General features: G+C 35.2%; 1 protein-coding gene across 7 annotated transcripts in view; it reads right to left on the reverse strand.

Moving 5' to 3' along the window:
- The window catches only part of LOC106080961 (trithorax group protein osa), a 169742-nt gene that overhangs the window by 66553 nt on the left and 80228 nt on the right, over positions 1 to 22961 (reverse strand). Inside the window, exon 1 of one of the 7 annotated variants that reach the window (XM_059362469.1) lies at positions 14406 to 14888. The exons of 5 other annotated variants lie outside the window; for them this stretch is intronic. The gene's annotated coding sequence lies outside the window, so the exon portion shown is untranslated. Of the gene's footprint in view, positions 1 to 14405; positions 14889 to 22961 lie in introns of those variants that run through there. One more of the 7 variants, XM_059362470.1, reaches the window with a different exon arrangement.

Here is a 22961-nt window from a genome sequence, read left to right on the forward strand (position 1 = left end):
AGCAATTGGCTTTCGTGAGCTAAAAATATAAGAAAATCTGAACATATTTTGTTCGTTCATACTTGATCTAAAAAGTAACATGTGAAAAATAAATTGAACATTTTCGTTAAGTTTATTAATTATTTGTTATAATTTTATTCCTACTGGATTTGGGGCATTTCAAGAAAATTCGCGGTGTTTCACAAAAAAATTGTTATTCCCGATTAGCTAAGCGGCTAATCTTATCGCCGTTTATTAAAACATATTGTGTCATCATTCAATCTGAATGACAAAACTAAAAGAGAAAGACCGCAACATATTTATATTTATATTGCTTAGGATTTTAATAAAATCACATTTATGAACTCCGAGAAACTCTTATTTAAATTTAAAATAACTTATTTTGGTTGTTTTATTAATATTTGATTATTTTGGATGCGTTTCAGAGCTGCCAACGTTTAAAGTATAAATCATTTAGCGGGAAGAGTGTTTTATTTATCCACAAGCTAGCGAATCCGCTAGACTGGTAAATAAAACGACCCCATTGTGTCAACCGCTCTGATAAGTGAAGACTACCTTTCTTTTTTACGTGTATCAGCAAAATGTCAAATGTTCGTTTTTTTTTTGATCTGATTCACATTTTCTCTCACTCGTGAAACGTAAGGCCATGCGAATAATTGCATATTAGATAATGATACCCATACCCATAGTGAATGACTAACATTCTTTCTCATGGCTTGCCACTCAGCTTAGTGAAGCAGGCCCTTAAAACAACAGCCATTCTGAGGGGTTGGAAATTACAATATAGGATGATAGTACGAGTATAAGGCCAATAGAGCGAATTCCCAATAGGTTCTATATTTCCCAAATTTTTAAAGAGCCTTTTTAAATAACCCCATTCGAAGAAGAAGGGTTCACGAAAATTTGCAAATTAGTTGAACTATGTGCATCGGAGATTGGTGGACAGATTGGGCTAGTGGCGTCTTTACCTTGTTTAATTTTATCAAGCTTCCACCTAGGGATTAGTACCTAGGTGGACGCCCTACACCAAAACCCCGAAACAGTCATATATACTAGTCGATACAATGTGGGTTATAAAATAAACTTAATTGTGTAGAGTAGGAATCTTTTTCACAGCTTGAGACTCTGTAATTGCATTCTTCCTTCTGTCAGTTATCAGCTGTTACTTTTAGCTTGCTTTAGAAAAAAAGTGTAAAAAAAGTATATTTGATTAAAGTTAATTCTAAGCTTTATTAAAAATGCATTTACTTTCTTTTAAAAAATCCGCAATTATTTTTTGGGCAATCCAATAGTAGCGACCAGTGTTGCTACTGAAGAAAGTTATTTTAAACCAAAATTTAAAAAAAAAAAACCTACCAAACATGATCAAAACCTTCGAAATGTTCTACAAGCCAAAAAGTTTGTTTTTATATCCACCGCCAGAAAATGACCATTTTGTCATTTCACTTGTGACATTTTTTTTTTCTAGACTAGATCACTGTTATATAAATAGATGATCCAGCCATTTATGTCCGTCTGTCTGTTAAAATCACTCTACAGCCTTTTAAAATAATACGATGCCCTATATCTTGATAAAGCTCTCTTTATACCGATCTCATGTTATGATTGAGGCCGTTGTTTGCCCTGATTTCAATGAACAACTGTGCCGTATAAAGTAATCTCCAGGTTTAAGGTCTTGAGCCCTTAATAGCGCATTACTACCCATTTACGCCATAACAGGCCATTATATGGACAGAGTATGGACCAGATCTATAACCCTATTTTCCTATTAAAGGCATTGAATATTCGAAGCCGCATTTAATACCAGCAATTTAAGAAATTTGGAACAGATTCCTTGATACTCGTACCAGTTACAGTCAATATCAGAACTTACACTTTTTCTTTGAAATTTTAAACAGTGAGACCCCTTGTAACAATATTAGGCCCCTCGATACCCTTGGTTTTATTCTGCACTCTTAGCGAATTCATAGAAACGATAGGCAGTTAAATAATTTTGAGTCATCCCCGGTAATTTTTTCAGTTATTAATTTAGTATTTATATGTTGGAAAAACCTACCAAAACTTGAGCTCAGTCTACCAACCTACCAAGAGAAAAAAACCTACCAATTTTGGTAGGAATCTACCAAAAACGGCAACACTGGTAGCGATATGTCGCTGCGTTAAGCTCGAGTTGCATATCACGCGCAGCACTCATGCGTGCTTAAGAAATCTAATGCGCCCACATGCGTTCTTTTGGCTGAGTTACATACCATGCGCCTTTTGCTGCGCACGAATTACTAAAAATCAGCTTATTTATGGCATTTCCAAGGTCAATTTCAATAAAAATTGGCAATCATGTGGTTTAGTATGATTTTAATAAAAGAATTTCTCTAATTTACGGCCTGCAGAACAATTTTTGGACAGTAATCATATACAAATCACAAATTTTGCGCCATGAAAGGCGTTCAAAATTGAGAGATGGTAAAATTATTCCGTGCGATGAGTGCGAACATTTGATGTGTAACTCACACAATACAAACAAACCTATTTTAATTTTTTGTGACATGCACGCGTAAGTACGCATAAGTGCTGCGCGTGGTATGTAACTCTTACTTTAGTATTAATTTCGCATCATTTAATTGCAAAGGTAATTGAATGCTCACGGCATGGGCGCCAATCAACTCTGCTTCATCGCTGTTGTGTTTTGTAGCTTGGCTTTTGTTTGTGCCTCCGACAAAGAATAGAGTCTGTCAGATTTCGCAATAATTAAAATGGCATTTTCGCTGCGAATGAAGTCAGTACCTCTTCAGGTGTTAGTATCTAATATAAAAACAATTCAAACACTTACATACAGTAGTTTCCAAGATTACAATACAAATTGATAGAATCTTACCTGAAAGAAAAAAAAAAAAACAAAAAATAAACATAAAATAAAGTAAATACATCTGAAATTATTTTTTTTTTTTTTTTTGGCTAGAGGCAATTATTTTTAACTTTACGTTTGTTTGCCATTTTAAGCAAAACAACAAAATATTTTTTTTTCGAATATTTCTTGATCTAGTTCAATTTTTGATTCAGTTAAGTATAACTGCCACCAAAAAACTGTTATAAAAACGAGGTAGACCACACAGAGGTTGAACAGCTTTTGCGGGGGCTACCTATAAGGCGTTACAAAGATTCGGTTAAGTTCGAACGTGCGTGTGTTATGGATGTGGCCCATCTAGAGGTTGTCCAACTTTTCGTAGGCTATTTTCTAGACACCAAACTATCAAACTAATGAAAACTTTCTTAAATTAAGTACTTTAAAGCGAGTGTTGTGAAAGACGTTTTCATATCTAACCAAGCAATACACTCGAATTTTGTTTTATATGTTTTTCCTTTCCATTTGGTGTTAGGTGGAAACCTTGAATGAGAAAGTGAATAATGTAATGCTCCCTTTTACATTACCCTAAAAACGACACAGTTGCCGAAATCCTCTACGAATATCCTTGAAAAAATCTGTTGTCATCTAAGGGATTGCGTCTTCGACAAATAACTCCCATCTTCATATTTTAACATAACAAATGCCAGATATCAATGTTAGCCTATCTGCCGTTGGCAAATAGCTTGGGGCTTGTCTTATATTGGCGCCATAGTGCTGTACACATTTCCGTTTCCTCACTCGCCTGTCTTTGTAATTTTCTTTTATCCTGTTTTTGCTGTTGTTGTCATTGTTCTCATGAGACCACCACTACCGTACAAACTTTATTTTTTTTCTTTTCTAAATCAATGACGTTGTTATATTGTTGAGTAGCGTAGAATTTAGTGGAAAACAGCAGCAGGCTATGAAGAAACCTCTAATAATGACCCATTAGTTGTTCTTCATGCTCTCCTTACACATCTCGCCTTGGCTTATGGTTGCTAGAGAACAGAAACACAGCACCCAAGAAAAACACACAAAAAGATTTATTCACCACTACACATCAAAGAAAGTCCCCCCCACTCACTCATGCACAGCAAGCAAAGGAACTTTACCCTTGAAACCGGAAGTTATAGTCATCAGCAACTGCCAGCACAGTCAAAAGCGAATGGCAAAATATTTGCCAGACAAAGTTTTCCATTTTTCTTTTGGTTTTACGTTTTATTTTTAGTGTGGCAAAAAGTCTTTTCCAAGCATCTCTAGGGAGAAAACTTGTGCAACTATATGGCTTATACTTTGTCATAAGTTTGGAAAAACTGAACATTTGTTAGAATTTTCTCGGAAGCATTCACACAGGCTCATTCTATCATGCGGTTCTTCTATAGTTTCACTTCCTTTCATTAAACTTTGTTTTTGTTTTTGTGCCACTTAAGATTTCACATTGCATTCAAGGAGATGGTGGCTAAAAACGATGGCGACAATGTGAATATGTACTTAGGGTTAATCCAATTGAAATGCCAGTAGCAGCAAGAATACCCCAACAATTAAAAGAAGCAACGATTCGCAACTTGCAAAGCTACATCAGAAAGTTCGATTTCAAATTCCAAAAAATTGTAAAAGGAAACTTTCTCAATTTTTCACTTTCTCTTTCACCTCAATATACTACAAATCTAAATTTGCCCATGAACATTCCATTAAGGAACGATTCAAATTTAAGCTCAATGATAAGAAGACTCCTTTTAATAGCCGAGTCCGAATGGCGTGCCGCAGTGCGACACCTCTTTGAGAAGAGGAGGGGATACCAACGCTGAAAATGTTTCTGATGTTCACACCGGGATTTGAACCCAGGCGTTCGGCGTCATATGCGGACATGCTAATCTCTGCGCCACTTGGTGCGTAGTATGTTCACTGAACATATTAGTCATGTTTAATGCGAAATTAAAAACAATTTGAATCGTATGTCCGTTAATAAACGAGACTACAGGATAGCTGACACGAAGTGTTACCTAGTTTGATTAGACTGAATATCTTCTAATATGAATCTCATCATATATGGAAAATTTGCTTCATCTTCTTCCTGAGTTAAAATCCCGGCGTGAACATCAACAGAATTTTCAGCTATGGTTATCCCCTTGCCATGTTAAAACTTCACTACCAAGTAGCTAAGCGGCACGCCGTTCGAACTCGGCATAAAAAAGGAGGCCCCTTATCATTGAGCTGCAACTTTAATCGGACTGCACTCATTGATATGAGAGAAGTATCCCCTGAAACAATTTTTTTAAAAATTATTTAATAAGAAATACATTTTTTAAGCCGAATTTTCTTAGATATGTTGAAAGAAAATGTTGTTGAACGCTGAAAATGTTTCTGATGTTCACACCGGGATTTGAACCCAGGCGTTCGGCGTCATATGCGGACATGCTAATCTCTGCGCCACTTGGTGCGTAGTATGTTCACTGAACATATTAGTCATGTTTAATGCGAAATTAAAAACAATTTGAATCGTATGTCCGTTAATAAACGAGACTACAGGATAGCTGACACGAAGTGTTACCTAGTTTGATTAGACTGAATATCTTCTAATATGAATCTCATCATATATGGAAAATTTGCTTCATCTTCTTCCTGAGTTAAAATCCCGGCGTGAACATCAACAGAATTTTCAGCTATGGTTATCCCCTTGCCATGTTAAAACTTCACTACCAAGTAGCTAAGCGGCACGCCGTTCGAACTCGGCATAAAAAAGGAGGCCCCTTATCATTGAGCTGCAACTTTAATCGGACTGCACTCATTGATATGAGAGAAGTATCCCCTGAAACAATTTTTTTAAAAATTATTTAATAAGAAATACATTTTTTAAGCCGAATTTTCTTAGATATGTTGAAAGAAAAATAACAAACAAATTTGGACGACTGGGGGAATCGAACCTGCCGGAAGGATATTTAGCTCTAACACCGTTAGGATAATAAGCAAAACTACCGTAAAACCTCGTTTACAGTACTAATTAAATCCGGATTTAAGGTTCTCGTCAGCTGATTTTAAAAAGGGAAAACAGATGATCTAGCCATTAAATCCGGATTTGAAGAACAGTGTACATGGTGTTTTAGGGTGTTATGCTAACTTTTTGGTGGTACTGCATAAATTAAAACGTTGTTGATACAATTCTCAGAAGCAAAATGACTTTATTTTTTATGGAAATGATTGATGGAACTGATACATCGCTAAGTAGCATCTTCTTTTAAACCTATTTATAGTATTGTTGTTCAGATAGCTACTGAACTATGAAAATAACCAAATTGTGGTTCAAGCAATTGAAATTGTTTTGACATTATTACCTTTTTTTCTTATAATTGAATTCCAACCAATGATTACTCTGGATGTCCCAAGTACAGATCGCACTAAGAGCTGGCAAAATGTCGATGGCACTATCGATATTTAGTTTTTTGACTACATATCGATTGACATGTTTCCGATGGATACAATCGCAAAAGTTATATTTTTTTTGGAAAACTAAACAAACATAAGCAAACCGACACTGCATGTAACCTTTAATATACATTGCGCTTATAGAGGGCGCAATTTTCATCCGATTCTTTGTTTATTTGTTTATTAGTCAATGGAACAAATATCCTTACAGACTAAGATGACTTCCGTAACAAATGTTTAAATAGTAATGTATGATAATAAAGAGGTGCATACTACAAAAATATATAATATAAAATGGATCTAAAAATTTCTTTTGATGTGCTAAAATCAATACATGGTTTTGACTCCCTTTGAAGCCTGTTGTTGATAAAATTTAAATTCAAAAAAGTTCGTGTTAAAGGTTAACATTTTGTACAATGATTTTTCGCATGACTTCCGACTGACTTTATAAACCTTGGTTTTATTTTGTCTGTGCATTGATATTGCTTCTATATGAATCGATCTCCCGATTTGTACTTCTCATTTTCGTTTGAAATATAGGCGATGCGAAATTAATAGTATCGATACTATCGAAATTTATTATTAAAGCCATGGAAAATATCGAATGTTGCAATTATCGATAGTTTGCCAGCTCTAATCGCACTACCGTACAAATTATACAGTGCATGGACCGACTCAAAAACTCTTGCTATTTTGGTTTTGGAATGTCTGTCTATCCGTGTTTTCTTTTCATACTGCTTATCCGTCCGCCCGTTTTTTGCTTATCAGTGTGCAGGTCGCGTTTCTGTTGTCCAATCACCACGAAATTTATCAATTATCATTTTTTTTTTGCCCAAAGACGGACGGTATACGTTTTGGTGAAAACGGTTCATATATATACATCGTCCGATCTACTTTAGAAAGGTCCTAGAATTTTGCACAGATACGCATTCTTTTACGCATAAATCGAAGTAAATAAAAATCGTTTCAGATTTAAATATTGCGTTCACATAATGATGACCCAATTCACACTATAACGTAGGTATAAGGTATTACATAGTCGGCACTTCCCGACTTTTGTCCTACATTACTTGTTCACTAATCCTTTAATCACAAACCCATCGGAGCCATAAAACCCACCAAAATGGCAAATAAATAAATGTTCTGTTTTACTCCAAAAATAAAATGCCAGTGAGCGTTGTTATCATTTTCATTTGCATGCATGACAAAAATTTAAGTTGCTACACAACAATTATAAAGCAAACAGCTTAAAGCTGTGCCTTTTAGACGGCACATCATGATCGTACTCATCGTGTATACGTACTGATTACAGGTTTTTCCAAAGACGGTACATCGATTTTTTCTTTTCTTTAATTTTATTTAATTTTTCAACCTTTACTTCTCTTTTTCTAAACCTTATTTGTCACAGAACATGTTTTTCAATATCTGTCAAATAATGATTACACATTTCTTTGAAAACCGTAATCGATAGAAGTCATTTATCGAAAAAATCAAATGATTTTGATTTTCAGCCATGACTGATGGTTATGTGTACATGTGATGAATACACCCAGTACTATAACAATGACCATACATCAGATGTGTCATGTAAACTCAGCATAAAAGCTTACATTTTTATTCGCTTCATTTATTCGTGTCTACATTCAAACGCATTTAGCGGTCGCTAAATCGATTTCTTTCGATTAAACTACGAATGAACTACAAAAATAAAATTAGCGTTCTAGGTAGCTAGTCTTTGCCACGAGTTGCTAGGTATATGTAGATATATATACAATTGAGTTCAAAAAGTGTACATCAATTGAGAATTTGTCGCAATCTTTAATGTGATTTTTGACACACTTAAAAGATTGTGGCAAAAATTCATGGAGAAAATGATAAAAACAAGGAAATTGCCGAGATCTTTCCAACATTCGCAGGGGGCAAGTTACTACCTAACCTACGACAACATATGAATGAAGAAAACAAAACAACGCACAGCATAGCGAGGGAATATGTATTAAAATAGCCAAAGAAGAGGCACATGAGGTAAATAAAAACACACACACACACACACCCACACACCAAAGAAGGGGATCACCATATACTTCTTAAAAATCAGTGGCACACATTTGTGTACGTAAATACACCCGCGCCGCATAAAAATCATGAATGAACGTAGTACAGCATGGCGGCGGTGCCAGGAATACAATGGGTTCGCATAAAAAAAAACAAACTCAATACCATTCTTGTCCTTGCATCTTCCTTAAATGACGGACGAATACACAACTGTGAAATTTTTGGAACCACAAAGATGAAAAAAAAAAAATATATAAACCAACAAGATTTCATCACTCTGTTTTTGAAGGCAATCGTTGCTACTTTTTCTTGTTATTTTTTTTTTTTTGTTTTTGTTGGCAGTTACGGTTTCGCATACTTTGGTGGAAGAAACCCTTTTTTATTTTATGTTGTTATTGTTTTTGTTGTTGGTTATTGCCATTTCTCGCATTGTTGGTCCATACATAAATCCTTTACATACAACTCAGGAAGAGCGGCAAACCCCCAATATAACCATCATATAATATATACGAACGAGTGTATGTATGTACGAATGTCGGAGTGACCCAATTTAAACGGAAACCCAAAGAAGAAACAGCTGCCTTGCACCACACATTGTCCTCGATTTTCTGTTAGCACGTGGCTATATTAACCATGAATAAGAAATTGTATTGCGAAATATGTATGTATAATAAAATCTTAAAAAATGAGATACAATAGAAATATATGCACACAATAAAATAGCCTATACACTTAGGAGTTGATTGTTTTATAAAAATATATTGCATACTTTCAGGGTTTATCCATATAAACTCGTAGTTTGTCGAAAAATTGTTCTGGTATTAACTTAACTATTGTAGGAATATTTTGTTCTTAGCTCGCCTACCTATAAGGGATACACTCAAAAAAATTTGAAATACTAGTTTAAATGAACTTAATTTGGGAAATATTGAACTTCCTATGGCGCTAAAGAATTATATGCTCGTTATGAGTTCAATAATTTCATAACAGCTATGAAATTGCTTTTAGATATTACTAGTTCACTTTGAACTTCCCTTACGTCAAATATGAACTAACGACCATTGAAACTGAAAGGTAAAATTATTGAAAAAAATCGATATTTCCGAACTCTTCGGAGCATCCAATTGGAGATTGGCGGAAACATCTTAATTATACAGAACGCCTGTGTTCCACACCCCATGCTATCAATGGCTATGCAGTTTTGAAGAAGTCAAATTGAATATCAAACATTGCAATTATAAATTAAATAAAACTTAAGCTTTTGTCGCAGCCGAAAGTGAACTTCTGAAACTTCACTATTGTTTGCATCTGACATTATTTTCCCGTTTCAATAATTCTTAACAACACAAAAGCAAATCATTTTCCAAATCTTTTTCATCGAAGATGTGCACGCTTTTTTGTTTTGGTTTGGATATATTCTATTTGTAGGCACAATGTTTTCACCAGTGGAAGTGAGCATAACTTAAAATAATATTTGTTGAAGATCTTGTGACAATGAGCATGTGATGCTCCTTTTCAATACAATGGTCCCGAGTTCGAATCTCCAACCAGCAAAATGATTTTTAATTATTTCAAACGTTAAAGTTATGCCTCAAAATGAAAGTTTTAGAAGAAATACCGTCGACGATAATACGGGTGATTGGTTCAATAGGAGCTACATATATCGGGTTATGGGCCGATTTGGACCATTATTCGCACATGAGGTGAAAGTTATAATAGAAATGGAAATAGACACAATTTCAGATTAATTAAAAATTGCTCCCTCCACATAGGTATATGTATGGTTCCCAATCACAAAATTTAACAAGATTTTATTGACCTGTGTTTTTTAAGAACATGAATTCCACTTATTAATTTTTCAAACATAAGTACGCAGAAAAAACATTGACCTAAATTTGACCTATTACACATCGTATTGACTTATAAAAACTTTTCAAACAAGCTGCTAATTGCTTTAATTATTTTTGATATAGAAATTCGATTCGACGCAGAAAAATGTTACCTGACCAGTTAGAGGTTATATAAAATGCAAACCATTTGAGATATTTCAAAAACTTTGCTACACAGAGAGAATTTTCCTTCGTAAATGTAATGATCGGATTTCATAATCTTTTGTTCATAAGATTATGAAAAGTTTTATTATATTAATGAAAAAATCATATATACTTAGAAAATTCTTAATGAAAGAAAATGTATGATCGTTTATGAAAAAAGTTCTTATATTTATGAAACTTTCATAAATGTAAAGAAACGTTTCATCATATTAATATATTTTATCATAAAAATGTTCCCGTATGTACAGCGGTCAAAAAAAGTATTCATCATTAGCAAAATTGATAATAAATTCACTTATTTTGGGTAATTGAAGAAAATTTAAAGTAAACAAATAATGCAGTTTTATGCAATAGTTTATTTTTCGTAATATGTTTTAAAATAAATTCAAAAAATAAATTTAATTAGCGCAAAAAATGCAATTTTATATAATAACACCAAAAACAGAACAAAAAAAGTATTCATCATTGATGTGCTATCATCAAAGTCAAATTCAAATATTATTTGGGAATCCCCCTTTTCTGTTTTATTTAGTAAAGGAGGCTTTGCCCTTGACAGCAAATATTTAATTTCTTTGAAAATATAGTTTTTGTCAAAATGGGTCGTAAGCAAAACGAGGTTTCTGATGAGGTAAAAGTTTTGATAATAAAACACCACAGGAATGGTTTAACTCAAAAAACTATCAGTGAAATATTAAATAGACCACGATCTACTATACAATCCATCATCAGAAAGTGGACAGAAACGAAAACTGTTGACAATAAACCAAGATCTGGTCGACCAAAAGCACTTTCAGTTGGAGATGTGCGTTGGCTAGTGCGGCAAGTTCAGAAAACTCCGAAGACAAATGCGACCATTCTTCGTAAAAACACTATGGAATATTTAGGGAAGGAAGTTACTACACAAACAATTCGAAATACACTCAAAAGGCATAGTTACAGAGGAAGAACTGCACGTAAGAAGCCCTTTATAAATAAAATAAACCGAGTGAAAAGGCTAAACTTCGCAAAAATGTATGTAAAACAGCCCGAATCATTTTGGAAAACAGTCATTTTTGCAGACGAGAGCAAGTTTAATCTTTTTGGGTGCGATGGAAAGGTCATAGTGTACAGAAAACCAAATACAGAGCTTGAAGAACGAAACACAGTTGCTACTGTAAAACATGGTGGAGGTGGTTTAATGGTTTGGGGGTGTATGGCGGCTTCAGGAGCGGGAAATCTTGAAATTATTAATGGAGTAATGGATCATAAGTATTACATTGACATTTTAAAGAGGAATTTAAAAGATAGTGCTGTAAAACTTGGGCTTGGTAATAACTTTCAATATTATCAAGATAATGACCCCAAAAATTCTGCTTTAAATACCAAGATGTGGATGCTGTATAACTGCCCCAAAGTCATTAAAACTCCTCCTCAAAGTCCCGACTTGAACCCAATTGAACATCTTTGGGAACATCTCGAACGCAAATTGAGAACGCGCAATTTTTCGAGCAAGAGTCAAATGCAACAGGTGATAATGGAGGAATGGACTAATATAGACCAAAATATAACCGCTAAATTAGTCCAATCGATGTCAAACCGTTTAAAAGAAGTTATAAGACGCGGTGGTCGAATAACAAAGTATTAATTTTTTTAAATTATGTTATTTATTTTTTTGTTTTTTTGCAATGATGAATACTTTTTTTGTTTAATTTTTTGTGTTCAGCTGTAAAATGGCCCTTTTTGTTCCAATAAATATTATTTTTGTCTTTAAAAACAATGAAATTGTGTACATATATATCACACAAGCACTACTGCATCATTAGTTTAATATGTTTTTATTCCAATTGTCTTTTGTAGACTTATTAAAAAAAAAACATTGAATGATGAATACTTTTTTTGACCGCTGTATACAATGAAAATTGTCCCATTTGTGAAAATGTCAAGTTCAAGTAGACTACTTAATGTATGATTGGAGCCGGCTTGGCATTTTGTCACTATTTCTCGTTTATTTGTTTGTTGTCCTTTTCTGTTCACATTCGTTCGTTGTGTGCAAACGAAAGAATAAAAATATACACACACGCATACCTATATGCATGTTTCACATTACAAAAATGCACAATTTGTACAGTTAAATCTATACGCCATTCATTCTACGTAAAATTTTGAAGCTATTGGGTGCAGTGAAGCTATTGGGTGTATTGAAAAGTACGTACTGCCGAAAACATGGTGTTTTTGTGCCAAAAAAAATGCCAACATGAAATAAACCTGAGGATAAGTGAGATATTTCACTTCATTTATTTAGGAGCATCCCGAACGGACTATAGCCTGTACGAGGAATTGAAGAGTAAGAAGGAAGTGAAACTTTTGATAGACCATCAAAATTTACCCAAAAAAGGTAACCATAAAGCAATATTGTTTTTTCAATTGTAGAACACATGTGTTCGAGTACAGCGCCGGTTTTATGTATCGGAACGATCCACCCTTTCCAGAGGCTGGTCAAGAATCCCTACCCCTCTTCCACATGCAAGTGTGACTACAAAAACAACAACACAGTACCTAAATTTATGTATAACATTTATCTCAATAAATGTAACTAAATAACAAGCTTTTGGTTTTATTTTTCTTTTTTATAAATGTAATGGAAACATTTTATAAACAGTAGAACAGGCTCCCACGAATATAATAAATATTATTAAAAAGTTTATGAAATTTTTTCCTTAATGTTATAAAAAATACTTATAAATGTTATGAATGTTTTTCATAAATTTTAAGACAAGTTTTCATATACTGTATGTTTGATTTTCATAAATATTATGATATGTTTCATTGAAATTAGATTTGTTAATCGTGTTTCATAAATGTTATGAAAAGTTTAATTGGGACGTATTTAAAAATTTATTTCATAAATGTTATGACAAAATCAATAATTTCATGAACATATTTCTTTCTGTGTAGCGGCTTCAAGTACAATCAAAACATTTATGAATAGAACTCGACTTCGTTCATATGGCCACCGCGGGCACGTTTGCATCTGACGATACGTTGCACCATATTTTCGATGACTCGGCCACACATTTCAGCCCAAAAGGGTCGTCGTTTTCAGTTCAATGTTGGCTCTGAGCTCTTCCAAAGTCGTTGGCTTGTTGGCGTAGACCAATGACTTGCATAATCCCAGAGAAAATAGTCTAGATGCGTCAAATCGAACGAACGAGGCGGCCAATTGACTGGGCCATTTCTTGAGATAAAACGCTCATCAAACTTATTCTTCAATAAATCGTTTGTAACGTGTGCTGTGTGGAAACCATATGTCGTCCAATTCAGCCCAAAAAATGTATGTCACCGACTGAATTTCGGTAGTAAATTTACATTGAGAAAACAAGTTCTTGATCAAGTACTATCCTAGCCCAAAACCAAATCGAAATTGGCACCATAAATTCCGATATTTTTACTCTAGCTTTTACACTATAAATGTGTCTACAACTATTCTGCTGGCATCTCATACGACCAATGCTATGAAAGTAATCTACGACAACTAACGACCTAACGAGAAACCATTCTTATTTTGGGAATTGAACAACAATCATCCCTTTATAATCTTGGCTATTCTAGTAGGTTCGAAAGCTGCATTGTCAATGTTTTGTAAAAAGGTCCACAGTGGTGGTGTAGGGTAAAAAAATTGTGACCAAGAATATGTAAACACATTTCGTAGAAGCGGATCTGAGATGAGCATAACACTAGCGAAATGTCGCTGCGTCGTTATAAATTTCGCTTCAATTCATTGCAAATGTAATTAAATGCTCACGAAATGGATCACCAACAACTCTGTTTCAATTTTGTTGTTTTTATTATGTGTCGTTGTATGACTTTTGTTTGTGTTATGTCTTCCAATAGAATGCGCTAAGTACAATAAGCCTATGGGCTTAATAAAATTTAAATTCTGTTTAAATGCATTTTTGCATACTTTGAAGTTATTAAAAAGTGTAAAAATTATAATAAGTAAATAACTTCTTCACCTCCAATTAGGGTTGGTATTCTATACTGCTTTCGGAATAGCCACTGAAATTTTTAATTATTTCGCGAGCGGAATTTGACAGCAATCAAATGCTTTTGTTCCCATACCAAAATACGTTTCTTTATCTTTTTGTTTTCTCTATTTTATATATTTTTTTCTCAAGTATATAAAGAAAGAGGAACCATTGAAACCAATAAAACAAACTTAAATGATGCCGGCAATAATTTCAAGTGTTGCCACTATAATAGTTTTTGCCATTTTTCTCACTATAAACAGAGTACTACTTTTCCGCCGGTTTTCAGCCAACGTTTCGCCGACTTTTTTATAGAGTTTGGCAGCATTCCGCTCGAAATACTGAACAGAATACTCAGCTTTACTTGTTGTAACACCGTCCCAGTCGATGAAAGAGAAATCGAAACCTGTCATCGATAGAAAAAGACTACATCGAAGAAAGCAGAAGTTAGTTGCTCGAGAAGTTTACAACCCCGCATTTGTGGCCAAACTATCCCATTGCATTTGAAGCTTATTTTATATTAATAAAATTACAATAATTAAAAAGTTGTTACGTTAATCGACTGAGCTTTATTTAAAAACAACAACTATATACTATTTCATCACTCAAGTTGGACTTCAGACTCTGCGTCTGTTATTTGATTTCGCCGCAAGCAATGTTTTTCGACTCTGACTCTTGGCTCTTTGATTGGGTTTAGAATCTAACTCTTGACTCTATGATTGGGTTTAGACTCTTATGCAGCAATGTAGTGCAATATGGATCAGGTGCTTAGCTCAGTTATGCAACAATTTATTGCAATATTACTACCCATATTCCAATTTCATCAATAGATATGTATGCATCGTAGTTTATTTTCGTCTACCTTTAGCTCCAAGTTTTATCTTGAATGTTATTAATAAAAAAAAACATAAAATGACGCTGCTTTTAAATAGCAGGAGAAGGAAAATGAGTGCAAAAACGACGAATACATAACTATTTTTATCCCATATCGTTTATTTGTATGCCTACGGCGAGCTGCTGGAGTAGGTTATTGGCATCAATATCAAACTCTTACAGTGCGCTTCTTCATTCCATACAGAAAACTATGTACCTACTTCCTGTGCTTGTTTGTTGTTGCTACAGCTGTTTTGCCTTTTGTGTCGACGTCATTTTGTCTGGGGGTTTGTCGTCCTTCATTGTGTCTACATTATGTCTACCAGAACCATTCAACCAACAAAAAAACAACAACAAAAAACAAACGTCTGCATCTGTGGCAATCGCAGCTAGTCAGAGGAAATGGCAGAGGAGCAGTACGTTCCAGTTTCTGATGATGGCTGTTGGCAAAATATGGTGGTGGGAGGAGGTGCCGTTGGTTTGGGGGAGACTCACGTGTTGTCGTTTTATTTTTATTTTCACTACAAGAATGTAAGTATGCATTCAGACATACAAATTACATACACACGCACACACAAAAATATCGACATGCAAGTGCTTGCTGCTTAGCAAATTTTGTTTGGCGGCTGCAATGGCTGGCGGTGGTGTTTCTTACATATGAATTTCTTCGCTTTTTTATTTACAATTTATAAATATACCTACCAACACAACAAACACACTCTCTCCCGCCATATATTTAGTGCCTTTTTTATTATATTTTGGTTGGCGGCAATCTCAAGGTTGTGTTCCACATTTTTGCAGAGCAACTGCAAAAAAAAACGGAACCGTATCAAAGCAAGCACTTCACACAGGCGTTAGCAAGAAAGCCAACAACAAGTGCGCATCACCACCAGCACCAACCTCTTTTTGTACCAATTTCAATAACAGCAGCGCACCACCAACAAAAACAACGGTTGAAACTTAAACATTTTTTTTGTTGTCATTCTTCTTTTTTTATTTTCTTCGTTTAGAAAACTTGCTTGAATTGTTTTATGTATGTGTGTGTGTGCATGTTGTATTTATGTGTGTCAATTATTTACAAAACAAACGAACTGTGCGCCTGCAATTAGCCATTGTTTTGTTCATGTCACGCCCCACTCCCCATTACTTCCCCATCTCAGGTTTCTGCACTCTGCCCATTGAGGTTATTGCTGCTGTGGCTATGGTTTAGCCGATGTACGTACATATACCATTTTATTGGTTATAGGCGAACACAATACCGTAAGTAAATACAACGTCCGGTCAATGACCTTTGCGGCGTTACAAATATTGCCGCGTTGCCGACGGCATTGATCGGTGTGCGCTGATGTTTATTTTTTTTTACATCAATATGGCATTTTCAGCTACCCAATGATGAGATTATTGCTTAGGCATTTTTAAAAATTTGTTAATTTATTGCAATTAATGATCTGAATTATTTAATAGCTTTAGGTACCCATATATTATTGGAAAGATAGGTATGCAGCTGCATATAAAGTGTATTAGGAAACTGAATCGGGTGAATAGTGGGATGAGAAATGATATTTGGGTAATAAATCCCAATTGATCTGAAACTTAATGGTAAATTTATTTTTTACGATTTTCAGGGCTTATTTTTCGGATATATGCGTCAAATATAACAAAGAAACACTTTTCACGCGTAATGTCAATGTATTGCAATATAACAGTTAATTGCGTACAGCTCAACGTGTGAACGCTGTTCCGCAAATGACTATAAAATCGTATCGGGAGATTTTAATGATAAGATAGAAAAGGAGAACATCTTTAGTTCGACGAACTACAATTCAGATCAATAAAGTAATGATAAATGGAGGCTTTAATACAGCGTTTTAGATGTTCGATCGATCCCAGCTTATTACAGTAAAGCTTCGCAACCGTCTAGGCACTGAACTGAATCAGCATGTCGTCGTCAAAAAAGATGACAACTCGACAGAATCAATTGCTTGAAGAATTTTTGTCGAGTTTTTAAAGAAAACGCAATGGAAAACTGTTTTCCACCCCATTGAAAATGCTGCGATATCCGTACTTGAATAACAAAAGCCCTCCCACAAGGAATTCGGTGTACAATGTCGAATTTCTACTAAAGCCAAGAATGCGGCATACATAGAGACCTTGCAGTTGAATGTGAACGAATCAAGACATTCAGGAGTCAGAATCAATTTCGGACACTTAGCAGAGAATTAAGCATCAAACCGATGACTTTAAGGCCATCACACCCAATCGCAGAGACAAAGAAAGAAACCCGGTAACTGATACAATTTTAAAAATAAGCAAACAGGAGCCGATGGGTTGCCGGCTGAACTATTCAAAACCGAAGACGTTACAGTGATGAGGTGAATGCCAAGAAGACCGAATACCCGATCATAGGAACCTCAGCATACAATGCCCCGTATACAAGAAAGGAAACAAGGCAATATGTGCCAACTACAGAGGAATAAGTCTCCTAATCTTATACCAAATACTTTCGAGCCTGTGTGAGAGATTAAAATCTATAGTCAAGTAGTAATTGGGTATTATCAATGGGACTTTTACTTGGAAAATTCACCATAGTTAGGGTAAGGGGTGTGCACATGAGTCATGTGTTGTCATGTCGCGCGATAATCCATCCGCTTAGTCCAATTTTGGCAAACTCTTTCCAACATTTCGACCGGTATCTCACGAATAAATGCTTCAATGTTGTCTTCCAATGCGTCAATTGAATCGGGCTTGTCTGTTTAGACATGAGCTTTAACATAGCCCCGCAAAAAAATTGCCTAAAGCTGTTAAATTGCACGATCTAGGCGGCCAATTGACCGGCCCCGAACGTAAAAAATAATTTAAATTGCATTTAAGGCAAAAAAAAAAGTTGAATATCATCTCACGGTAGCGCTCACCATTCACAGTTACTTTACGATTCGCATCATCTTTGAAAAAATACGTCCAATGAAGCCATCAGCCCATAAATCGTAGCAAACTGTGACTTTTTCTGGATGGATTGGTAGATCTTTCAATGCTTCTGGCTGATCTTCACAACAAAATCGACAATTCAGCTTATTTACGTAGCCATTGAGCCAAAAATAAGCTTCGTCGATAGAATGGAAGAAATGCACGATGGACTTTCTTTTGATAGTAAAATTCAATATTTTGCAAGCGTTGTTCGTTTGTAAAACGATTCCTGGTCAAATTATATACCAAACTCAAGATGTTTGTTGTCAGTGAAACAAAACACGAAACGTGCGTGAGCTGTTTAAATCAGTGTTGCCAAAAAAAAAAAAATATAGCTAAAAAATTACCCTTTATTTTACTAATAGAACTCTGAACCACATCCACGGAATGTGTTCGCATTTTTCTCTTCACCATTTTTTTATAATGCGCTTTGACAGTTGTTCGGGCGAATGAACTTAACTGTCTGTGACAGCCGTTAAGAAATAAGTCAGTTTTTGAAAAAAAAAAACACAAGGAAAAAAGAAGATTCAACTTCTCACTTAAAGACACTGCATAGTCTTGTTGAAATAACTGTACATTTTTTACATATAGACTCATACTAGAAGTTAAAATTAAAAAATCTCTAGAAACACACAACAGCGCTAAAATATGAATTATGACAAGCTTTTGAAAACATTAGTTTTCAAAAGCTTGCCTCAATGCAAATAGTTTGCATAATGAGTTACTTCTGACAGCCCATTGAACTTGTAAGGTAGCAAAAAACAGAGCGACCTTAAAAACAATTTGGGAATTGTTACAAGATTAACAAATCAAAACAATGCAAGAATACTATAAAAAGATTTGACACAATAGAAATTTTAATAACCAATTCGTAAATGTTTTTTTTTATTGGTAACAATTACTACCATGCGCACAAAAAGTGATTCATTTCTATCGCACTTCAAATGTGTCCAAGTCAAAAGCATGTGAAAATCATTTCTTATCTAATTCTTTCCGCTTCCGCCAATTATTGTTTTCTTTATTTTGATCACTGTATTTTCATAATTAAGTTTTGTTTATGTTTACATTGTTTGAAAAAATATTTATATGTATGTATGTATTTTTAGGCTTTAAATGTATGCGATTTGATTGCTAATCCAATTCCCCATTCTTAAAAAAAGAAACACTCTCACCCCTCTTAGACATACAGACTGACAGACAGCAAGCATCTCTGACCTTGCTCATGCTAGTATTACAATCTTTATTTATTTTGTTTGTTTTTATTTTTATAGTTTATTTTCGAAAATACAGACACACACTCAAACGTACAATACTTAAGCATATACACACATCTTTGCGAAGTGAACACACCTCTCTAAAAGGCGCAAATTGTTTCTTAGTTTAACAGCGCCCACTAGCAGTGATAACAACAAAACCGGCACAACAGTCATCAACATTCTTTAGAGTGACAGACATGCAGCAATATTGTTTTGCCATTATGTAGTATATTTCTGTTGTTTTTTTTGTTTTGTTTTCGTTGTTTTTGGCTATAAACGCCATAAAGCGGTATCTTAAAACAAGCCGGCTAATCATAATATATGGTATACGAGTATAAAACGTATGTACATACATATTTAACTACAAGTATATTTTTGTTTATATTTCTTGTGTAATCGCGTCACAATAAATGCCTTTTCTGTTCTTAGATCCCCCGATTTGATTGTTTTGCCATAATATGGCAACACTACATAAATAGCACCTTGAAATTAAAAAAAGAATCAAGCGATTAGGCGAACAAACAAACGTCGTCAAATCAATGAAGTGTGATTATAGAAAAAAATGGAACACACGGAATCAAATGACTTTTATAGCTGAGCCCGAACTTCTCACAGCGGGATGGAAAAAAAATAGTGGAAATAAATTTGCAATTTTTGAACGGGCAAAGATATAATCACTAAATTTTTGATGGTTATACATAGTCCTGATCACCTCGGCCTTACAAAATTTTGTTCGGGCTGTCAAAAAACACATTTATAGTCTATTTTGTAGCGTTATAAGCTAAGGTACGTCTTTCAGTCAAAATCTATGCGAGTTACAAATCAGAAAATGTGAAAGGGTAATTTTTTTCAATTTTCCGACTAAAAAGGTAATTTCATTGATACGTTTTAATAAAGAAAATGTTACCTTTTTTAAATTTTATCAGCTATTCAAATCAGTCAATATATTAAAAATCGGTTAAGAAATGCCTTCAAAAACAAGTGCGAGAATTAAAAAAAATGTAGCTGAATTTCTTGTACAGTATAAAAGGTGTCTTTTATATACATGTTTGAAAATAGGACCATAAATTCGCTTTTGGCAGTCCGTACAAAATTTTGTACGGCCGAGGTGATTAAATTTAAAGGCTCACCGATGGATCCCCGGGGCTTCTAGTGCGCTGAAATTTTGCACATCCACTGGTTAACACCTCAGCTATAACCTTCGCGATGATATCTTTATCTGTTCAAAAGTGGCAGACTTATTTCCACAATTTTTTTGTCTCTATCCCACTGTGCGCCGTGCCGTTCTTCTCTCGAAGGGAAGTTTTTACTTGGGTCAGGTAAGGTTTAAGTGGCAGTCTGCCATCAGACTCATTTAGACGTTTTCGTCTATTGTGATACCACAGGAACAGAAGAAGGAACCGATGAACCATCCAGATCGTTTTAAAAATCCCAATAACTTGCGAATGTTCACATCCGCTAAATCAGGCTGTTCTCAAGGAAACGAGAACCTAAAGTCGAACTCCTTGTGAGTGTTAGTGCGGGACACACACACAGAAGGTGTTCTATAGTCTCTTCTTCTTCAATGTCCTCACAGCTTCTGCAAAAGTATTTGCTGGCAACCGTTAGTCTGTCAGCATGCTTTCCGATTAAACAGTGACCTGCCATGACGGACACAATGACTGAGATGTCTATTATAGCCAATGATAGCAAATAGTCTCGCAAGCTCGTCCGCTTTACGGGTATCTGGGATATCTCTGTGGCCCGGCACTCAAAACAGGTGAATTTTTAACTGTTCAGCCATCTTGTTGAGAGATCTGCGACAGTCGAGGCCGGTTTTTTGTGTTCAGAAATACGTTCTTCAGGTATTTAATGGCTGTCTGAGAAGATATTAATGTCAATCGTGTTCTCGTAAGGCTTTAAAATCATGCGTACAGTGTCATAGGTGGACATGCTAAGTTAGGTTGAAAAGAGGGTGTGGATATTAATCCGCCCAATGCCACTATGGACATACAACACCTTACCCAGTAATCGGCTTGTTGTGCGCTCTTAATACTAAAAAAGTAACCTCGATAAGGAAAATCTAAGCTAGGAATACCGTGCTTTTTTCCATGCCACACCCCTAAGTTGGTTCATGTCTGGCATTGTGTCGTGTAGGTGGACATGCTAACCGATGCGCCACGATGGCTTCCAACCTACTGACCTGCGGATAAAGTAGGAAACGGTACTGCCGGTTTAGGGAATGGGTTGATGGTATGAGTAAGTCGCACCATCGTTGGATAATCGAGGTGATAATATGAGCACCTGTTTGGTTATGACAAGAAGGATTAAACTGGTGTAGTGCTAAGCCAATGCTTTCAACTGTAAACTTGTTCACAAATAGCTATTAGGGTAAAACAACTAGTACGGACCTCCGCAGTCCGTGCTAGAAGCTCAGAGTCTAAACCCAACAAAGAGTCAGAGACGAAAAAAAATCCTATCGGCGAAACCGAATCAGAGACGCGGAGTCTGAAGTCAACTTTTAGGGGAGGAAAGAGAAACAGCGAGACTGGTGGTAAAAATGTTGTTAATTTAAAAAAGTTTTTAGAATCTTTAAAAACTCCAAGTATAAGAAAATTCATTTAAACTGAATTGCAATTCTATCACTAACAGATTTTTTGGAAATCTAATATACAAACATATGCAATTTTGTAAACATGTAACTATTCTCAAGTAAGATTGCCATATTTTTAGTAAAATTCTTCGAAAATTGTTGGCAACGTAAAGAATCCCATGAACATGTGGCAACATTTTTAAAGGGAATAGAACATAATCTATGCCAGCGTCATGACGCTAGACTCTGACTCTAGCTCTTGCGGCTTTTTGCTTTCCCACATAAAATGCATGTAAAACAACTTGACACTGACTCTTGAATCTTTGGTTGGGTAAAGACTCTTGCCCCGCATATGGTAGAGCCTGCATTATTTAGGTGGAAAATAACAGCGACGATAAGAGGTAAAGAAAAGGCGTACAACTTAATGGTCAGGTAAACATCCCACATAAAATGCATGTAAAACAACTTGACGCTGACTCTCGAATCTTTGGTTGGGTTTAGACTCTTGCGCCTCATATGGTAGAGCCTGCTTTATTTAGGTGGAAAATAACTGCGACGATAAGAGGTAAAGAAAAGGCGTACAACTTAATAGACAGGTAAACATAGGGAACCCTCTATTGGTAACGCGATCTGAGTTAAAGTTATAAGATAGAGACCTACAGGATACACGTAGCATTTAAGAGACTGTCGGAGGGACGGCAAAGAATCAATGGGGCGAGCGGAATTACAATTACACAGACAAATACTTAGGGAAACCAGAAAGATCATAATGACCTTCTCCAGCTAAACGACACCCCGCAATCCCCACCTTTTATAAGTTCATTCGAGAAATAAAGGAAGTAAGCCCCAAACTTGTAGGGGTTGAGAAGGTTAACATGA

Source organism: Stomoxys calcitrans, chromosome 2 (assembly GCF_963082655.1).
Source record: "Stomoxys calcitrans chromosome 2, idStoCalc2.1, whole genome shotgun sequence".
NCBI lineage: Eukaryota > Metazoa > Arthropoda > Insecta > Diptera > Muscidae > Stomoxys > Stomoxys calcitrans.